The sequence below is a fragment of the Dasypus novemcinctus genome, chromosome 7, assembly GCF_030445035.2.
Source record: "Dasypus novemcinctus isolate mDasNov1 chromosome 7, mDasNov1.1.hap2, whole genome shotgun sequence".
Lineage (NCBI taxonomy): Eukaryota > Metazoa > Chordata > Mammalia > Cingulata > Dasypodidae > Dasypus > Dasypus novemcinctus.
Window position 1 is genome coordinate 41242012 of NC_080679.1, and position 14656 is coordinate 41256667.

Below are 14656 nucleotides of genomic sequence, written 5' to 3' on the forward strand. Positions count from 1 at the left end.
GCCCTAATCTTAGTTTAATCAAGTAAAAATGAAACCTCTGAATTTAATAAAATCAAAAGGTATCACACCCAGAAGAATAGACCAGTTTTCAAGCATAATCAATATTTCTTTTTAAAATTCATCAATAATATCAAACACTAGACTAAGTTTCAATTTCACAAAATCAAGGTTCATAAGTACAAGCATCAATATCAAGGACCTGATACATCAATCTGTCCACCTTCATTAGGCACTGCACATATACTCTAGAGATTCTTGCCACTCTATGAGAGAATGTAGCAGGACTCCCCAGGATGGGATATCACTATTCTTTCAGCTATTATGTGCGTCTCCACCCACCAAAACAACACCCCATGGCCACATGAACACATTCATATTCCATAGAGGCATGCTCCAGGTGTACCCCTCCCCATATATCCCACTACCACCAATGCCCCACACCATTAATCCTCCCTGCCACAGTTGCAACCCTTCTGCAATCCAAAACCTCCCCACAAAGTAAAAAACATTTTTTGTATTGTGCCTTTCATCACCATAAGATCTGTTATCTTCTATGTATAATGATATTTTCTTCTGCATGTTCCCCAAGTGTCTTATTTTTTTTTTCACTTTATTTTCAAAGAAGCTTTAGGTTACAGAAAAGTCACATAGTAAATATAAGGGATTGCCATATACTCCACCTCCTCCCCTTCTCACATTTTCCCCTAATAATAACATCATACATGAGTATGGTACATTTGTTACAGTTGATGAAGAAATATCAAAGCATTACTACTAAGCATAGTCAATGGTTTACAATACGGTTTACATTTTGCACCACACACGTATAGGTTTTGACAAAATGTATAATGACCTGTATCCATCATTGCAAGATCATGCAGAACAATTCCAATACCCTAAAATTAATCTATGTTCCACCTATTCTTCTCTCTCCCTCCCCAAGGAACCTATGGTAACCACTAAGTTTCAATTTTCAGAGAATAAGGTTCATCGTTGCATCCATTAATATAGTAGGCTTGACATACTGGTCTGTTTTCTTTTATTAGTCATTGCATATAAACTCAAGAGATTCTTGCCCCTCTATTTGAGAACATAGCAGGACTCCCCAGAATGGGAGTTTAATATTTCTTGCTTGTTGTGTTTCCACCTACTGAGATAACACCCTATGACAAGACAAAACATTCATATTTCATTGAAGCACGCCCCAGCTATACCCTTTCCCACATATTCCCCCACCACTGACACCCTACACCAGTGACCTTCCCCTGACATATTTGCCAAAAAAACATTCCCACCATTGTAATTTTAACCACAGACCTGCAAATCCCCAGAGTTCACCTGTTCCTTCCTCCAGCTTTCCCCTTAGTTCCATGGATAGTCCAACCCAACCCCCACCCTACTCACTCTCACTTTCCAGCACTGTCAACCGCATGCACATCCCTGAACCACCGTCACCCCCATTCACTGCCAAACCACCTACTTCCACCTTATCACAAGCTTGCCCATATTGAGAGCATTTGGCTTACCACATTCCACTCCCTTTCTATTTCCTGATAACCTATCTTCCAGACTCTAGCTGTGCGAGTCTGCTCAACATGCTTAGGTCATATCAGTGAGGTCATGCTACATCTGTCCTTTAGTGACTGGTTTACTTCACTCTACATAAGGTCTTCAAGATTCATCCATGTTGTTGCATGTGTCAATACTTTATTCCTTCTTACAGCTGAGTAATATTCCATTGTATGTATATACCACAGTTTGCTTATCCATTCATCTGTTGATGGACACTTGGCTTGCTTTCAAGTTTTGGCAATAATAAATAATGCCATTATGAACATTGGTGTGCATATATCAGTTCGTGTCCTGCTGGATCATATGGAAATTCTATAGTTAGCTTCCTGAAGAACTGCCAAACCATCCTCCACAATGGCTGCACCATTCTACATTCCCACGAGCAGTGAGTGGATGAGGGTTCTATTTCCTCTGTATCCTCTCTGCCACTTGTAGTTTTCTTTTGTTTTGTTTTAGGAAGCACCAGGGACCAAACCCAGGACCTCATACATGGGAAACAGGGGCCAACCACTTGACCTACATCCACTCCCTTCTGATTTTTTTTAAAAGATTTTATTTATTTATTTATTTCCCTTTCCTCCCCACCCGCTCCCCTAGTTCTGCTCTCTGTGTCTCTTCGCTGTGTGTTCTTCTTCTGTGACCGCTTCTGTCCTTACCAGCGGCACCAGGAATCTGTGTTTCTTTTAGTTGCATCGTTTTGTTGTGTCAGCTCTCCGTGTGTGCGGCGCCATTCTTGGGCAGGCTGCACTTCCTTTCGTGCTGGGTGGCTCTCCTTACAGTGCACAGTCCTTTAGCATGGGGCTCCCCTACATGGGGACACCCCTGCGTGGCAGGGCACTCTTTGCACACATCTGCACTGCTCATGGGCCAGTTCCACACAGATCAAGGAGGCCTGGGGTTTGAACCGCACACCTCCCATGTGGTAGGCAGATGCCCTATCCATTGGGCCAAGTCTGCTTCCCCCTTCTGATTTTTTAATAACCACCTGTCTAATAGGTGTAAGATGATATTTCGTAGTTTCGATTTGCATTTCCCTGATACCTAGTGATGTTATGCATCTTTTCATGGGCTTTTTAGCCATTTGTATATCCTCTTTGGAAAAATGTCTATTCAAATCTCTTGCTTATTTTTTAAATGGGTTGTTTGTCTTTTTATTTTCAAGATGTAGGATTTCTTTATTTGTGCAGGATATTAGACTCTTATCAGATAAGTAGTTCCCAAATATTTTCTCCCATTAAGTAGGCTGCCTTTTCACTTCCTTTCTTAACAAACACCTTTGAAGCACAAAAGTTTTTAATTTTGAGGAAGTCTCATTTATTATTTTTTTCTTTCATTGCTCAAGATTTGAGCAAATTTATGAAACCATTTCCTACTACAAGGTCTCATTGATGCTTCCCTACATTATCTTCTAGGAATTTTATGGCCTTAGCTCTTATATTTAGGTCTTTGATCCATCTTGAGTTAATTTTTGTATGGGCATGAAATGGTGATCCTCTCATTCTTTTGGTTATGGATATCCAGTTCTCTGAGCATCATTTGTTGAAGAGGCCATTCTGTCCCAGTTAAGTGGGCTTAGTGGCCTTGTCAAATATCAATTAACCATACATGTGAGAATGTATATTGGAACTCTCAATTCAGTTCCATTGGTCAGTATGTCTATCTTTGTGCCAATACCATGCAGTTTTGACCACTTTAGCTTTGTAGTATGCTTTAAAGTCAGGCAGCATGATTCCTTCTATTTTGTTTTTCTTTTTCAATATAGTTTTGACTATTCAAGGACACTTGCCCTTTCAAATAAATCTCATAATTCAGTAAAAAAAATGCTGTTGTTATTTTTTATTGGGATTGCATTAAATCTGTAAATCAATTTGGGTAGGACAGACATTTTAATGATGTTTAGTCTTCCAATCCATGAACATGGAATATTCCTCCATTTATGTACATCTTCTTTGATTTCCTTCAACAATATTGTATAGTTTTCTGTGTACAATTCCTTTACATCTTTAGTTAAGTTTATTCCTAGATATTTGGTTCTTTTAGTCGCTATTGTAAATGGAATTTTTTCCTTGATTTCCTTGTCAGATTGCTCATTATTAGTGTATAGAAATTCACTGATTTTTGCATGTTGATCTTATAGTCTGCCACTACTGAACTCATTTATCAACTCTAGAAGCCATTTTGTAGATTTTTTCAGGGCTTTCTACTTATAGGACCATGTCATCTGCAAACAGTGAAATTTTTACTTCTTCCTTTCCAAGTTGGATGCCTTTTATTTCTTTTTCTTACCTAAGTGATTGAGCTAGTACTTCTACCACAATGTTAAATAAGAGTGGTGATGGTGGGCAGCCTTGACTTGTTCTAGATCTTAGAGTGAAATCTTTTAGCATTTCACCATTATGATGTTAGCTGTGGGTATTTTATAAATACCCTTTATCATGTTAAGGAAGTTTTCTTCAATTCCTATCTTGTGAAGTGTTTTTATCAAGAAAGGATATTGTATCTAGTCAAATGCTTTTTCAGTGTCAATAGAGATGATCATGTGGATTTTTCTTTTGATCTGTTAATATAGTGTATTATTAAAACATTGATTGATTTTCTTATGTTGAACCATCCTTGCATATCAGGGATAAAATCCTCTTGATCATGGTGTATAATTTGTTTGTTGTTTGTTAAATATGAGTAGCAAGTATTTTGTTGAAGATTTTAGCATCCTAGTTCATTAGAGAGGTTGGTCTATAGTTTTCTTTTCTTGTGGCATCTTTATGTGGCATTGGTATTAGGGTGATGTTGGCATCATAGAATGAGTTAGGTAATGTTCCCTCCACTTCTATTTTTTGGAAGAGTTTAAGCAGGATTGGTGTTAGTTCTTTCTGGAATGATTCATAGAATTCACCTGTGAAGCTGGAATAATGTGGGTTTTTTGTTTGCTTTGTTTTGTTTTTTAGGTACTAGGAGCCAGGAATTGAAACTGGGACCTCATATGTTGGAAAACGGCACCCAACCACTGAGCACATCGGCTCCCCTGAGTTGGTGTTTTACATTTTGTTTTGACTTGTTGTTATGTTTTTGTTTTTCAAGCTTTTCTCTTTTTTTTTTTGGTGGCACCAGGAACCGAAACCAAGACCTCCCGTTTGGGAAGCAAGCACTCAACTGCTTGAGCCACATCCACTCCCCGGAATAATGTTTTGTGTTTTTATTTTTATTTTTAAAATTTTTGTTTATTTTTAAAAGATACTTCGATTACATAAAATGTTACATTAAAAAATATAAGGGATTCCTTATATTTGGTGTGGGGAGTGCCCCACTCCCCACACCTCCCACTTTTCTCCACATTAACAACTTCTTTCATTAGATCAGCCCATTCATTGCAATTTATGAACACATTTTGAGGCATTGCCATTAAGTGTGGACGATGGACTATAGTCCACATTGTAGTTCACACTCTCTCCCACTCAATTCCACAGGTTATGGCAGAATTACAATGGCCTGCATCTGTCATTGCAATGTCATTCAGGACAATTGCAAGTCCTAAAAATGCCCCCATATTACACCTCTTTTTCCTTCTCCCTGACTTCAGCACCTCCAGTGGCCACTGTCTGCACAGCAATGATATAATTTCTTCCATTGCTAGAATCACAAGTGTGTAGTAGAATGCCAGTAAATCCACTTTGGTCCATATTTTATTCTCCAATCCTGAGGATTCTGGGATAGTGATGCTCACTCCACCTCCAATTGAGAGGGGGCTCTGATCCAACATGGATGTATGTGACTCTCCTGCCTGCAGTTGCCAACTCTCTTGGCAACTTGGTGCAGTGTCCATCCTCACCTCCCCATTAGTTGTCCTGGTAAATCCAATATCTGGAGAGTAGGTGCCACAACTTCACTAATATTCAGGGCCCAGCTGGCACACGGATAGCCTAGAAACCCAACTGTCCTGGACATATACCTACCAACTCCAGCACCAACTATATGTTCAAATAAAAGGGACAGAAGAGGCAAGTGTAGAGAAGTCACATCTGAGTCCAACTGTCACACTCAGGAGCACAAACTCCAAAGTAGGGCCCACTGGCAAGGCACCAAACTCCAGAACTATCTGCCATGACCATAGGACCTGGGTATCTCTGGGGCCCTCAGGAGACCCACTATTTGGGGCTGTATCCACTCTGGCTATCCATGAGATCCTGCCAAGTCATGCACAAGTGCCACCTCTCTGATGACCTCCCTACTCACTTCAAAGTCTCCTAGCCATACAAACTATTTGGCCCTACCTTTCCCCACTTTTATTCATAGTTTTTTTCCCAATTGCATCACCAGATGGTGTTTGATAGTAATCCCTTGGTGCCAGGGAGGCTCATCCCTGGGACTCATGTCCCACGCTGGGGGGAAGGTAATGCATTTATATCCTGAGTGGCCACATTTGAGCAACATGGAAGCTCTCAGGAGGTAACTCTTAGTCACCCTGCAGCACTAGGCCAAGTTGAAATTTCAAGCACAAAAAACTCATAAGCCTAGTTGTAAGGATCAAGTGTTCATCAAAGGACCATCCTTCTTCAGAATAATGTGTTGTTTTTTTCGTTTTGTGTTTTTTTCTTTTTTTTTTATTGATTTTGTAAAAATATTACATTAAAAAAACAATATGAGGTCCCATTCAACCCCACCCCCCCCACCCCACCACTCTCCCCCCCACTCCCTGCCCCCCCCCCCTCAGCAACACTCACTCCCATCATCATGATACATCCATTGCATTTGGTAAGTACCTCTCTGGGCATCTCTGCACCTGATGGTCAATGGTCCACATCATGGCCCATACTCTCCCACATTCCATCCAGTGGGCCCTGGGAGGATTTACAATGTCCGGTGATTGCCCCTGCAGCACCATCCAGGGCAACTCTAAGTCCCAAAGGCGCCTCCACATCTCATCTCTTCCTGCCATTCCCCATACCCATATCAGCCACCATGTCCACTTTTCCCACTCCACTCCAATGCCACCTTTTCTCTGTGGACCTCAGATTAGTTATGTCCGTGGTGTCTCTATGTCAAGAGGAGGCTCAGATTCCACATGGATACTGGATGCAATCCTCCTGCTTTCAGTTGTAGGCACTCTAGGCTCCATGGTGTGGTGGTTGTCCTTCTTCAACTCCATCTTAGCTGAGTGAGGTGAGTCCATTAAATCAGATTGTAGGAGCTGAAGTCTGTTGCAGAATAATGTTTTGATACATGCTACAACACAAATGAAGCTTGAAGACATCATATTGAGTGAAACAAGGCAAACACAGAAGGACACATATTGTATGATCACACTTATATGACATGACTAGCATGTGCAAGTTCATAGAGACAGAAATTTGATTACAATTTGAGGGAGGGAAGAATGGGAAATGGGGAGTTACTACTTAATGAATATAAAGTTTCTGTTTGGGGTGATGAAAATGTTGGTAATATATGTGGTGATGGTGGATAAAATTGTGAATGCAATGAATACTACTAAATTGAATGCTTGAAAGTGGTAAAACAAATGGGAAATTTTTTGCTGAATATCTGTTATTATAGCAAAAATTTAAACAATAACAACAAAAGACCATAGAACCATATAACACAAAGAGTGCATCCTAAAATGTAAACAATGAGCTTTTGTTAATAATATAATGCTAATAATATTGGTTTATCACTCATGACAAATTACCACACTAATGCAAAGTATTAATATTAGGGAAATCAGTGGAGAAGGGTTGATTATCTGGGAACTCTGTACTGTCTGTATAATTTTTCTATAAATCTACAACAGCTCTAAAAATATGAAGTCTTTTTTTAAAAACCTGTTAAGGTAGAGCTGGTGTCACTTAGTGGTTGAGCATCTGCTTTGCATGTATGAGGGCCTGGGTTCAATCCCCGGTACCTCCTGAAAAAAAAAAAAAAAAGAATAACTCAGCATATGTGGCCCATCCTCTCCCATCTTCATCTTCTCTTGGGAGTAAACTTCCTTTAAGGGGCACATATTGTATCTCCAGAATTGCCCAGGTGGGTAGGCCTGTCCTGTCTTCCCCATCTTGCTCTGGGAAGCAAACTGTCCACAGAAAGCTCTCTCCAACCTTGTTTGGTGTTATCTTAGGCTGGGTGGGGAAGGCTACCAAATTCTAGACTACGTTGGTAGATCCACAAGTTGTGACACCAAGCCATTCCCTCCAACATGATATTTTGCCCTCTATTTGCCATTCATTTGGATTGTATGTTCTATTTGGGGGTCTTTCTAGAACCCTAACAGTGGTTTAATAACCAAAAGATATTTCAGAATTTTAATGAAGTATTGCTCTTGGGAGGAACTAAAAGTAAATGGATTTCTGGAGGAATGAAGAGTTGAAAAGTAGTTAAACTTCCTTTGCCTCTCTAGATCTATTCCCAGCTTTTCTCTTTCTTGCTGTATCTAAGGAGGTTGAGCACATCATCTGGGATCTCTTGCCCTCTGGCTTCCATTTGGATTCCACCAACTTGGGGAGCCAGGAGGGTGAAAAGAGAGAGATCCTGGGATATTTACTCTGTCCACTCACTCCCTGATAGCTAGGTTTGGTAAGTGATTGCATTCCTCTACTTATGACTATGGTTCCTGCTGGATACCCCTCTCCCATGGCTATAGCTCCTTCTGGGTTCTCTAACATCAGCCAATTCTCCTTGTTCCTTCAGGCCCAGGAGCAATAACACTTCCCAACATTGCTAGATTCTAAGTGCTCCATCATCTTTGTTAGTTACTCTAATCCAACACATACCCCTGTAAATTGTCCCTTTGTCAAAGTCTCTTTAGCCAAAACTTTAAGTGTGCTATCCCTTTCTCACCAGGACCCTGATTGAAATAAGTGTTGGAAAAATAACAGGAAGATCTTTTTAGAAATTGACACATTGGAAATGCATGGCCTGATGTCACTAAATATTTATCTCATCCAAAAAATTACCCTTAATCTGATTACACCTCACCTAGCAGCCTTCTGATCACTTGTCTTTCCATGTTGATCTAGTTAAAGAGAGAGAACAGCCTGGTCAGACTGTCCCCAATATAGATTCTCATTATAGTTCAAAATCTATTCCCAAATCAATAATTTGTTATTTGCTTTACTTGAAAAAAAAATAGTAAATGGAAGGTCAAAGGGAAGTGGAAGTGGCAAAATTAACTCAGTTTACTTTTAATTTTATGGAAAAAAAGTCAGAAATTCAAGGAGGTGACGTACTAAGATAAAGAGCTCTGAGATCAGGGCTTTCAGATAAAAAGTCTGAGGTTTACCAGTCCTAAGCTTCTGAGAATGCTTCTGAGAACATAGCTTCCAAGTGAATTTGGGTGCAGATTCAATTTTTGTTTTCTAACTTTCTAGTCTATTTCCGTCTGCCCTTTCATATTTTAATGTGTTTGACTATTTACCTATGTTTACAAAAGTCGGCAATCTCGCACAGTCTGAAAACTTTAAGGCAAGAATAAACTCTGGCTCACAGGGTAACATCAGAAAACAGTAGGACTTTGATAGAATTCTAAAAGGCAGCAGCAAAACAATTATTACTTTTCTACAGGAAAAAAAGTGGAATACAAAAAAAACCAAAAATCCTGGGAAACTGATATGGCTCAAGCAGCTGGGCTCCCACCTACCACATGGGAGGTGCCAGTTTTGGTTCCCAGTGCCTCCTAAAGAAGATGAGCAAGACAGCGAGATGACGCAATGGTCTGGCACGCAAGCTAATGCAACAAGATGATGCAGTGAGATGATGCAACCAAGAGACAGTGAGGAAACACAATGAGAAACACAAGAAACAGGGAGTGGAGGTGGTTCAAGCGATTAGGTGCCTCTATCCCATATAGGAGGCCCTGGGTTTGGTTTCCAGCTCCTCCTGAAAAAAAAAAAGACAAGCAGATAGCAAGTGCAAACAATGAGGGGAGGAGAAATAAATAAATTCAAAAAAAGAAAATAGGGAAACAGACGTGGCTCAACTGATAGAGCATCCACCTACCATATAGGAGGTCCACGGTTCAAATCCAGGGCCTCCTGGCCCATGTGCTGAGCTGGCCCATGCACACTGCTGCCACCACAAGGAGTATCATGCCATGCAGGGATATTCCCTGTGTAGGGTGCCCCATGCGCAAGGAGTGTGCCCTGCAAGGAGAGCCACCCCATACAAAAAGCGTAGCCTGCCCAGGAGTTGCGCTGCACACATGGAAAGCTGATGCAGCAAGATGACACAACAAAAAAAAGAGACTCAGTTTCCCGGTGCCACCTGCACCTGATGAGAATGCAAGTGGACACAGAAGACATACAGCAAATTGACACAAGAGAACAGACCACAGGGTGGGGGGCATCTTAAAAAAAAATAATAAAAAAATCCTCAGTCCAGCTTTCCAAGCTTTTCACAATCCTAAGCAACCTGGTAGCTTCACCAACTCAGAAATACAGCATACTACTTCCTGCCATCTGGCCTTTGCTCATTCTATGACCCAAATCTGAAACATCCTCCCCTGTCCTCTCTGACCATTCAACCTTCAACACCAAGATGTAACCTCCATCCCTCCATAAAGCTTTTCTGAGCCACGGCAACCCACAACGTTCCATGTCCTCTGAACAACCCCAGCACTTACTGACTTGCCACTTTCCAAGTGACATTACACTCTTTATTCTTTGAGCCATTTTACTGTCTCTCTCACTCTATTCCTGGTGTAATCCTTGGTGATTTCAATATCCTTCCAATTACCTGGTCTCGCACATTCTTTATTATTTACCTCTATTGAGCTGTCCTTTATCCCACTTCAGACACTCTAAACCATTAACCGTACTCCCTCCATAATCTCAATTTCAAGCATTCCATTCTTCAATTGCAACCCCCTATATTTCAAATGACTCTTGCTACTACCCCGAGGCCCTCCAATCACCATCTTTATGCTGCCTCTCATGCCCTTCTTCTCACTTTTCTCCTTACTCAGTTTAAAGTCCCATATCCATCACTCTATATACTACCTTGCATATACCTTTAATTCCCTGGCTTTCCTCTCCCTTTTTTACACTCATCTGGCAAAGCCCCAACCCTGGTTAAATCCAAAGCTATACCTACTCTGACCTGTACCTAAAAATGACTGAAGATAAGCATAAAAACTCTGTGTTGGGTTGAGTCTTTTGCAGACCCCAGAAAATTGTGGTCTTCAATTGGTCCATTCCTGTGGGTGTGGGACTCTTTTAATTGTATTGGATTCAGTTGGGGACCTTTGATTGGATGCTTTGACCCAGGCTGGGTCTTGGCCTCTTTACTGGAGTCCTTTATAAACTGAGGCCTGAAATCAGAGACACACAGAGAAAAGTGGCAGAGACAGAGAAACCCCAAGAGGAGGCTGGAATCAGCAGAGCACGGAGACACGGAAGGAGGCCCCTGGGAGGTTAAAAGACAGGAGGTCTGGAGGAGAGAGGAGAGATGAGCCATATGCCTGATCACCCACAGCAGAGCTCAGGGGAGAGTGAGCTGGAGGGGAAGACAGAGACCTTGGCAGAGACCAGCTGCCATTGTTCCTTGCCACGTGGCAGGAGTCCAGGATCGCCAGCAGCCAATCTTTGGTGACACAGCATCTCTTAAGATGCCTTGGTTTGAACATTTCCACAGCCTCAGAACTGTAAGCTTTTAACCTGATTGATTCCCATTATAAAAGTCAACCCATTTCTGAAATTTTTCATTGGCAGCCTTTAGCAAACTAAGACAACCACTTTGATTATTTTCCATTTAAATTTGTGGCTTTCCCTATTAACTTCAACTGGGATTTTGTAAAAACAATAATCCTCTTTCTGAATTTTGCATTCATAAAATGCAACTGGTCTAAGCAGGTTTGGGAACAAACCAGTTCTTGATATGCATATAACTCAACCGGTGAGAACATAAGTGTGGGGTTTAATAGCCAGGAGCCTACTGGCCTGGAGTATTCAAAGCACCTGGGACCTCAGCCAGGGTGCATTGCAGAGGGTGCAGAGAGCCTCTGAAAGCTGTCAAGTCAATTAAGCGGGGGTCAGTTAAGAGAATGTCTGCTATACATATACACATGGAAACTATAAATATGTTTTATAAATAAGAAGTAAAAATGGATTTACCTCCCACCACTTACTTTTGGAAATACAGAGCTTATTCTGGCCCAGGCTTGTTGAGTTTATAGTAAGGCTAGAGAGGCCTGTCAACTTGCTTCAGGCTCTTCCATCACCATTTGGCTTCCAGGTCATTTCTTTGTTGAGGCGATAACAAAAATTCTAAATTCTTTAAGATTAGGTAGCTTCAGAGAGAAGTGAATTATCTCCTCTACACAGCATGAAGATACCATTTAGGGTAGTGTTTCTCAACCTTTTTACTTTTTTTCATTATCATACCCCTAAGGAGAATTTTTTAGACATTTTTTTCCTAATCACCCAGCTATGAAATTTTGGGGGCATTGTCTCAGTGGGTGGAGACGTCCACAATAACCAAAAGAATATTGAATTCCCATCCTGGGAAGTCCTGCTACATTCTCTAACAGAGCAGCAAGAATTCTCTGAGTACAAGGGCAGTGCCTAGCAAAGAAGGACAGAGGATTTTGCCAGGCCCTTGATATTGATGGTTGTACTTATAACCTTTTCTTTCTTTTTTTTAAATTTAATTTCTCTTCCCCTTCACCTCCCCTCCCACCCCCATTGTCTGCTCTCTTGTGTCCATTCACTGTGTGTTCTTCTGTGTCCGCTTGCGTTCTCAGCAGCACTGGGAATCTGAGTCTCTTTTTGTTGTGTCATCTTGCTGCCTCAGCTCTCCGTGTTTGTGGCACCACTCCTGGGCGAGCTGCACTTTTTTTCACATGGGTTGGCTCTACTTGCAGGGTGCATTCCTTGTGCGTAGGGCTCCCCTATGCAGAGGAAGAGGACACCCCTACATGGCATGGCACTCCTTGCGCACGGCACCACTGTATGTGGGCCAACTCACCACATGCACCAGGAGGCCCTGGGTTTGAACCCTGGACCTCTTATATGGTAGGTAGATGCTCTTTCAGTTGTGCCACATTCACTTCCCTTTCTTATGAAATTGAAACTTAGCCTAGTGCTATATATTGTCTAAGAGTTACCTCATAAAAGCCTGCTTGTTGCTCAAATGTGGCCTCTCTCTAAACCAAACTCAGCATATAAACACACAACCTTCCCCCTTGTGTGGGACATGACTCCCAGGGATGGGCCTTCCTGGCACCTAGGGATTATTACCAAAAGCCAACTAATAGAGCATTTGGAAAAAGACCTTGACCAAAAGGGGGAAACATTAAATACAATTAAGTTTTTATGGCTAAGAGACTTCTAAGTGAGTAGGGAGGTCATTCCAAAAGTTACACTTATGTACATCTCAGCAGGATCTCACTGATTGCTACAGTAAACAGAGCCTCAAACAACAGGCTCCTGAGGGCTCTAGAGACATCTGGACACTATAGGCATGGCAGACAACTTGAAGAATTCAGCACCCTGTCAGTGGGCCTTACTTTGAAATAAATGCTCCCCAATGTAACAATAGTTAGACTCATTTATAATTTCCCTATACATGGTTCTTCTGACCCTTCTTTTGAACCTATAATTCGCACTATACTTGTTAAATATATGTTTCAGAGACTTAAATCTTGGGTTTGTTTATATGCAGGTTGAGCCCTGAATTTCAGCAGAGTGGCAACACCTACTCTCCAGTTCATTAGATTCACCCAGGACAATTAACAAAAGAATGATGATGAACAATGCCCATCCCAAAAAACAGAGTATCTGCAACTGCTAGCAAGACAGTTCTCTCCATCTGCCCCATGGGACCTAAGCACCCTTTCAATCAGAAACAGTGTGGGCAACCACCATCCAAAATCCTCAAGATTGAGGAATGAGCAAACATAAAGGGGGAATGCAACTATGAGCCAAAGTAAATTTATGATTATTCTAGCAATGGAGGAATTTGTATCATTGATATCAAAGCAATGGTCACCAGAGGTTCTGAGAGGAGGGACAGGGAAGAATACATGTAACAGGGGGCATTTTGGAGACCCTAGAATTGTTCCGCATGACATTGCAATGATGGATACAGGCCATTACACATTTTGTCAAAACCTATAAAATCATGTGGGACAAAGTGTAAACTATAATGTAAACTATAGTCCTTGGTTAGTAGCAATGCTTCAATATGATTTCATCAATTATACCAAATGTATACACTAATAAAATACGTTGTTAATGGGGGTAAGTGTGGGAGAGGGACAGGGTAGGGTATATGGGACTCCGCTATATTTTTTATGTAATATTTATGTAATCTAAAACTTCCTTAACAAAAAATATAAAAATATAAAAATTTAATACCATGGATATACTTTTTGTATACTGTACGTATATCTGTGTTTTATACATTAAAAAGAGTTTTTTGCCCACCACAAGAATCCAGTTCCACCACCACCCAGAGTTGATATTGCCCCTGTGAGAATGCTTGATTTAGAGTGTAAGAAAGCATCCTACACACCGTTCTTCTCAGCTGTTATCTGTGGCAGCTGACTAGGTGAACACAGATGGAGCTCTCATTTGGGGAAGTGGTCTACTTTAGTGGTGAAACAGTCAGTAGCGTTTCACACCTCTATTTTTTTTCCATCTCTTTCATTCCATCCTTCTTTACTTGCTATCTTTATTCTTAACAATTTGGTTCTCATATTTTGATCAAAATGATAAGCAAATCAACACAAGACTAGGATTAAAGGGATCATATTATCATCAAGACTAGCACAAAACTAAGCAATGATATCAAATAAGCCTTTTCTTTTCAGACTATTTGCAGTTTCTTTGACCCAAGAAATAAAAGGTGTGTGAGAAGTATTATCCAGTGTTATCACACCATTTCATATGCCCTCTCACCTCCATACTTACTTACTGTCAATAGCATATGTATGATTAATATTTGCAGCACAGTGCAAAAGTCCACATGATTCAGTAAAAAGAAAAGTATCCCAGAATTTTTTTTCTTTCTGTTTTATATCCACGAAGACCAAAGGGAATATAAACCATCAATATTCATTTAATAGTAGTGCTTTGTCCCAAAATATTAATGAGGTCAT